The following is an 8,472-nucleotide window of genomic DNA, read 5'->3' on the forward strand; positions in this document are numbered from 1 at the left end:
ATTGAGAAAAAATGAAGCTACGAGACTTACATGCAGAAATTATTATAATTGCCAGCCTCTAAAAGCAACATTAAAATAATGCTTTTAGAATGACAAAACCTGCATGAACTGAATGTAAATGTAAATGGACTGTACTTATACAGCTCCTTTCTATCTGATCGAGACACTCAAAGCTCTTTACAACAATCTGTGCTTCATTTACCCATTCACACAGCTCTATACTAGATCTGTACAAATATAACTGAACAAATCATTGTAAAGAGACTAATCAGAGCTTTATCACATTCATACACTGATGAGACACACATCAGAGGCAACGAGGGGTTCAGGGTCTTGCCCTGAGACACTTGGACATGTGACTGCTGGTGGATTCAAACCCCCAACTCTTGCATTGGAGGACGACTGCTCGAACCACTCAGCCACAGCCGCCCTCAAATGTGACATGGTGTACATATTCACAGTTTAACATTTGCTTCAACTGTCATAAAAATTTTAAATGATTTTAAATGTTCACCAAACCTCACATTGTCTTCAATATATATTAGTGTAAACGACTCCTAGCAACACACTGCACTGCTCATATTGAAATATTGTTCTGTTGTGTAGCTGATAACCATTAAAATTAACTATTTTTCAAATCGACGGACACATCATAGAGCTAATGGATGTGAGCGACAACGTTGGAGAGTGGGAGTTGTTGAAGCTGAGTACTGGACAGCTTGAGGTAACACTGACCCCAGGAGCAGGAAGGACATCCAGCATAAAAACAATTGTCAATCACTGTGGCAGTTACATACCATATGTTTTGCTGTATAAGTTGCACCATTTTGCATAAATTAGCACATCCTGCGGCTTATACAGCGAAGCGACTTATTTATGTTTTGTACCATATTTATAACCCATTTTTGTCCCAGATTTGATGATTTCATTCATTCTGACATGGAAAAAATTGAAAACTACCATTTTCAGCCACTAGAGGGCTCTCGACTAATATGGCAAGCCAAGTGTCTCATTAATAGGTAAACGTGTCTATTAATGAGACACTTGGCTTGCCATACCAAGCCACATTTGTCTCGCTTCAGAACTCCTGGAGCAAACATCAAATCAGCTGCATTTCACCGCGAAGCCCAGGAACAGTGCAGCTGATATATATATATATATATACACACACACACACACATACACACATACACACCGGTATATATGTGTGTGTGTGTGGGGGGGGGGGGTTCTGTTAATAGACAATTATGTTTAAAAAGTAATTCAAATATCTGTGCCACTAAGTGAGCAACAATGGTTAAATGTTTAGGATGCAAATACAAAAATATAAAAATTTACCTTGAGGAGCAGGTGTTAGGCTAAAAGGTTTGTCAGTTGTTGTAGAGGCACATTGTAGTTGTAGTAGTTGTAGAGGGACACACACACTTTGGAGCAAATAACAGTGAAATGTCGGCCACATTATCTACCCCGAGAGTTCACAGTGACTTTTACCACAGTTGTTTACATTCCTCCGGACGCTAATGCTAATGAATCACTACAGGAGCTTCATGATATCATCAGCTCGCTGCAGAGCAAATACCCCGAGGCTCTTTACGTGGTAGCCGGAGACTTTAACCACGTGAATCTAAAGAACTGTCTCCCAAGCTTTAATCAGCATGTGACGATTCCAACACGTGGAGACCGCACGCTGGACCGTGTTTACACGAACGTAAAAGATGCATACAAAGCCGAACCCCGCCCCCACCTAGGACTGTCAGACCACATCTCAATCTTCCTGGCTCCTGCTTACATGCCCCTGCTGAGACGCTCCAGACCAGTACAAAAGAAAGTTAAATGTTGGAGCCAGGACAGTGGACCCATACTGAGAGATTGTTTTGACCGAACAGACTGGCAGGTTTTCAGAGAAGCTGCTGAAAATGGAGGTTCGCTTGATCTTGACCAATACACATCCTCAGTACTGGGTTACATTAGTACATGTACTGACACAGTCTCCACTATCAGAAATGTTAAAAGCTACCCAAACAGAAAACCTTGGCTGAATGCAGAGGTGCGTACCCTGCTGGAAGCCAGGAACACTGCCTTCAGGTCTGGAAACTCAGAGGAGCTGAGTAGGACAAGAAAAGAGCTGGTTGCTGGTATTAAGAGGGCCAAGGCCACATATGCAAAGAGGATCGAGGGTCAATTCATCTCACAAGACCCTCGGAGCATGTGGAGGGGCATTAAGTGCATAACAGATTATAAAGGAAGGAGTGAACAATGCCCCAAAGACCCATCTCTGCCTGATGCCCTCAACAAGTTCTATGCACGCTTTGAAGACCCGAACAGACCACCCAGCACCAGACTCACCTCGCCACCGGATGAAGAGCATCTCAGCGTGACCTCAGCAGAAGTAAGGAGTACCTTCAGGAGGATTAATCCGCACAAAGCAACTGGCCCAGACAACATCCCCGGAAAAGTGTTGAAGGAATGTGCTGATTAGCTCTGTGAGGTGCTGGCAGACATCTTTAACACCTCACTTACCCTGGAGACAGTTCCCACCTGCCTGAAGACTGCCACCATCATCCCAGTCCCAAAAAGCTCTACAGTGACTGGTCTGAATGACTATCGGCCAGTGGCCCTCACCCCGATAGTCGCTAAATGCTTCGAAAAACTGGTCATGACTCACATCAAAACAACCATCAACATCAACGAGGACCCTCATCAGTACGCATACCGTGAGAACCGATCAACAGAGGATGCAATCTCCTCTGTGGTCCACACTGCTCTCACCCACCTGGAGCAGAAAAACTCTTACGTCCGTATGCTCTTTGTGGACTTCACATCCGCCTTCAACACCATGATCCCCCAAACCCTGATGGACAAACTATCCACACTAGGACTAAGCCCCTCCATCTGCAACTGGGTATTAGACTTTTTAACAAACAGACCACAGTTAGTGAGGATCCACAACCTCTCCTCCTCCACCATAACCCTCAGCACTGGCTCTCCTCAGGGATGTGTGTTGAGCCCCCTCCTGTTTACTCTGCTCACATATGATTGTGCAGCTACCCATCCAGGCTGTCACATTGTAAAGTTTGCAGATGATACAGCGGTGGTGGGATGCATCACAAACAATGATGAGTCCAGCTACAGGCAAGAGGTGTAACACCTGGAGAGCTGGTGCAGAGAGAATAACCTTCACATCAATGTGAAGAAGACAAAGGAGATGATTGTGGACTTCAGAAGGAACAAAAACACCTACACCCCCTTGAACATAAGAGGATCTGCGGTGGAAGTGGTCTCCAGCTACAAGTACTTGGGTGTACACATGAATGACAACCTCAGCTGGAGCAACAACACCACCAGCCTGATGAAGAAAGCTCATCAGAGACTCTACTTCCTCAGACGGCTGAGACGAGCTGGTCTGGAAGCTCAGTCCTCACCTCCTTCTACAGGTGTGCAGTGGAGAGCATCCTGTGCTCCAGCATTAACGTGTGGCATGGAGGCTGCACAGCTGCAGAAAGAAAAGCTTTGCAGAGAGTGGTGAAGGCTGCACAGAAGATGTTGGAGTCAGTCTCCCCACCATCACAGACATCTACACCTCCAGATGCAGGAAGAGGGCCACCTGCATCATGAAGGACCCCACCCACCCAGCACACACACTTTTTGCCCCACTCCCCTCAGGAAGGAGGTTAAGGAGCATTAAGTGTAGAACCACTAGACTGAGGAACAGCTTCTACCCTGAGGCTGTTAGACTCATGAATCTCTAACTAGAATAATCACTGTGAAAAACCATATCATGTTGCTGCTGATCTGTTTCATGTTGCTGCTGATCTGTTTCATGTTGCTGCTGATCTGTTTCATGTTGCTGCTGATCTGTTTCAATGTTGATGTGTTCATGCGTGCACATCTGCTCACAGACTCATGTTCATGTTTGTGCTGATGTTCAATGTTTTATGTTATGAGTGCTTAGTGTATATTTAGTTGATGTTTTTCTTAGTTCATATCTTAGATGTTATTACTGTTTTTCTTAGACATTTTATTGTTGGATGTAACTGGGACCCTGTGTACATAATTTCGCTCCACCTCATGTACCACATGAGGTGCGAATGACAATAAAGAAACTCTGACTCTGACATTCTGGGTATTTCATTCAAATCTTTCCACTAGTTGATGAAGTATTTCACCACCACTCGACTAATCACCTACAGGTAAAAATATTATTGCCTCTCACGTTCCACAGATATTGTTGTTTGGAAATAAGACATAACATGCTTTATTAATGTTGGTGCTTCTGGATTCCACATAAACCAAAATGTTTACGCTGACATAAAACAAAGCAGCTACTTATGTGATTTTATCTCTTACTGTATGTCAGCAGTGAAAACATCGGTTAAACCAAATGTATTCTCCTTCATGGTAAACTCAGGTTTCACCCACAACTTCAGCTGTGGTAATCCAAGGTATGTGAAGACAGCTGATCTGGGTGCAGATCGTCTGCAACCTCCTGATTTCACAGGAAGACCGCTCGGCGCTGCAGCCTCCCTCCATGCATCAGCTCTCCCTCTCCTCCTTTTCTGCAGTGAAGTGTGAACATTAAAGTGAATGTGGAGGAGGAGTCCTCGCAGGGTGGAGAGCGGTGGAGGAGCCGGGGCACACAGGGAGACAGATCGCAGCAGAGCAGGCAGACAGTGATGTAAACTGTTCGAGGAGAGGAGTCAGTGGAAAAGGGATGAGCATCTTCACAGCGCAGGTCCACTGGGAGGGTTTCTAATGTGAGAGGAGCATTTGGATACTCTCCATCCAACATCTGCCAGGTAGGTTTATCATCCTGCAGCTGTCTGATCTGCAGCCAGATCTCAATTTTTATGCAAATTAAGAATGAATCAGTGTGTTTTAGTCTATTCTATACAGCTTTTCTTTAGAAATGTAGCTGTAAAGTCAAGTTTGGCTCCTAAGATGCAAATAAAAAAACAAGATGTTCTGAATTCATGCTTTTTTACTGGTGAAGAAGTAATTTGCTCAGTACTCAATCCTCTTTGTCTTCTCTCTGATGTGCTCTCAGCTGTTCACCCCCATCTTTCCTTCCCTCCTGCTTTTTCATTTCCATTTTTTAAAATCTACTCTCCCACCCATGTTAAACAAAGTCTGCAAATGTCCCTGCCTGTCATCGGCTGCAAGCTCTGTTCTTCTGATCGTAGAAGTCCTGTTGGTCCATCCCCGTTGCCTCTCATCCTCACTCGAACATGTTCTGTGCTCACTGAGATCTCACTGCAGACCAAGGTCTCGTATCAGCTCAGGTTTCTTCTCTAATGTGGAGATAAAACACAGGGAGACAGGCACAGACACAGAGCTGTATGATATTTAACGCGTGTATTCCTGTTTGTTTTCTCACTCTCATCCATCTCCTCAGTCATAGATCTGCAGCAGAGACAATACCCTCAAGAACATGAAAGTTTAATGTTGATTTATTATAAATTTAATGTTTTTTCTGAGTCTACATGGAACTATTGAAGTCAAAAGCTTTAAAATGTTGTTTTCTAAATCCACTGATCTCTGTGTTTTTTATGGAGACAAACAAAACCAGAGAAATTCTATTTCCTGCAAAAATGTAGTGTGAGTGCTCATTGCAGAATAACTTGCTGAAAAACAGCAGAAATTAGCTAAAAAAACATGCTGAAATGTAGCTGAAATGTAAGACTAAGTCTATGTTAGTAGAAGAAAGTAGAAAGAACACAAATTTGAGAATTAGGTTTAAATAAGCAGAAATGAGCACAAAAATTTGGAAATTCAAAAGTTGAAATTAGAAAAAAATAGCTGAAAAGGCAGAAAGAAGTTTAAACTACCAGGATGAAGTGAAATGAGCTAAAAAATTTGAAATTAGCTGAAAAGCCTCAATTTAGCAATAAAGCAGCTAAAAGTAGCTGAAACTAGAACAAAGCTGAAAAGAGCATAACAACCTGAAATTAGCAGAAAGAAGTTTACAGAAGCTCAAAAATATTGTAGCTAGCAGAAAGAATCTGAAAGGAGCACAAAACAGCTAAAAACAGCTGAAGGTAGCTGAAAAAAGTTTAAATTTGCACAAGGAAGCTGAAAGAAGCTGAACAAAAATGTGAAAGGAGCAGTAAAAGGTTGTAAACACATCTAAAGATTTGAAAGATGTAAAATGAGCTAAATTCATTTTATATTATTTATTCATCTTTATATAAACTTTATTTAATCTTTATGAAACCAGGCAAATCCCTCTGAGATCACAGATCTCTTTTGCAAGAGAGATCTGGACCTAAAGGCAGACTAACATGCAAGTTTTTGATCTGTGGGAGGAAACCGGAGTACCCAGAGAAAACCCACGCAAACATGAGAAGAACATGCAAACTCCACACAAAGACCCCAAGTCCAACCGGGGATCGAACCCAGGACCTTCTTGCTGTGAGGCAACAGTGCTAACCACTGATCCATTGTGCTGCCACAATGTGGAAAACAAATGTCAGAAAAGGCTAAATATCTCAAAAAGCCAAAGTTGCACCAACACCAAGAGTCATGGCAGGATTGTCCTGAGAGAGCTGAACATGGTGATACATGATTTGATGAAATAGCTTGAAAACTGTGGGACGAGAATCGTGCAAAAGAAAAATGGGTCACAATAGTGTGCATGTTTCATAAGAATTCACACAATAAAGTCCAGTTCGTGCAATGTGAGATTTTCAGAACGACTATTTCATGTCGGCTCTGTGATTTTAGAATCACGATACTTTGCATTCTCAATTAGATTTGGATCGTTAGTACTGATGTAGCTTCAGTTCAGATCATGATTGCTCCATGAAAAAAAAGCTGTTTTGTCTCTTCTCGTTTAGAAGCCTGATGGTTTCTGCTTCAGCTTGTTAAGCAGCAGTGTCAGAGGCGTGGGCTGCATATCTTTTTTTTATCTCCTGCATAATTGAAGATTCCAAACACAGCACAAACGCTGAGTAGCTACGCATGATTATAAAGAGAACATATGAGTTTGTGGTTAAAAACTCCTCTCATCTGAGTCCATCCGAGTGTGTTTGCACACAAACAGACAACGAAGACCATTAGCAGGGTGCCCTGTAAGAATAATTAAGCATTGATCGTTTTCTATAAAGGCCATGTTTGTAGGAACAAGTAGAGCACTTAGTGAACAGGTGCTGCTTTGAAGTCCACCCAGTGGAGAAGGAAGAATTCTGTTATTTTATTCTGAACATACATGAAGAGCTCATTCAAACCACTTGAAGCTAACCCCCCTCCATCTGCTCACCTCCAGCTTTTGGATTGCACAACATCTGGATTCAAGCTTTATGGTGGCTGCTGAAGGCAATACTCAGCTCAAGATCAAGATATACCCATAATGCATTGCATTTACACTAACGCACTGTAAAGACTAAGCAGTATGGTGTAAATGCAATGCATTATGGGTAAACATGGCACTTTAATCACAGCAAGGAATAAGAGTGTAGATTTTCTTATTTATTGACATTAATATGTTTATTTTACAGAACAGATACTTAAATGTACCTTTTGTCCCTTTACATTCCCATCATGCATTGCTATCATTGCCAGTTTGTGTATTTTCTCTTGTTTGCCGTATTTTTCAAACTATAAGGAGCACTTGAAATCCATTAATTTTCTCAAAAATCGACAGTGAGCCTTATAATCAGGTGCACCTTATGTATTAATTCTGGTTGTGCTTACTGACCTCGAACTGATGCTATGTAGTGCACGGAGCTCAAAAATCGGTCAAAATGAACTTGTTTCACTTAAAGCGCCTTATAATCTGGTGCACCTTATAGTTTGAAAAATAGGGTATGTGTGTCATACCCGGTGGCGTCCAACTAGAAAACAGTTCTTAACCAGCAAACAGCATTTGTGGGAGGAATGCACGACACCCGCCAGACTGAGTTGGAGCCTTTATTGAGTTTGCTCAGTTGGATCAGCTGAGGCAGCTGCCTTGAATGGTGCTGAATCCAAAGGTTAACCAGTTGTAGAGTTTCATCCAGTGATTATTTTCTGAGAATTTCATTTTACTCTTTTATGATACAGCATTTTGCTAAGAGACAAAAGATCACTCTCACACAGACAGGTATTTACATGGTGGTCCACCTTCCATTGAAAGAAAGCTAAATTTAAATTATGAATCTAATCCTTCTTAACATTTTACTGATTAACCTAAAGCTGAATGATCTGACAGTTTGTAGCATCTAAAATATTTCTAGACACGCTGGCCTGTACATCTGTGATTCTTCTTCGAGTAGTCCACTTTAGTTTCAATTTCCCGCCACTTGACATTGTGCGATATCACGAGTTCACGTCTGACCTAATCAGAGAGCTCTTCTTACGTTCATCCTGCAGGTCAGAGGCTCCTATACGTTACTGACAGAGACGAGTTTCTCCTCCCTGCTTCTCATTATAAAAGATCAATTCTGCTCTAATGGAGGCTGGAAGTGAAGCAATCGAGGCCCCGATGAGCGTACTTAC

The sequence above is a fragment of the Nematolebias whitei genome, chromosome 15 (genome assembly GCF_014905685.2).
Source record: "Nematolebias whitei isolate Nwh7 chromosome 15, NemWhi1, whole genome shotgun sequence".
Taxonomy (NCBI): Eukaryota; Metazoa; Chordata; class Actinopteri; order Cyprinodontiformes; family Rivulidae; genus Nematolebias; species Nematolebias whitei.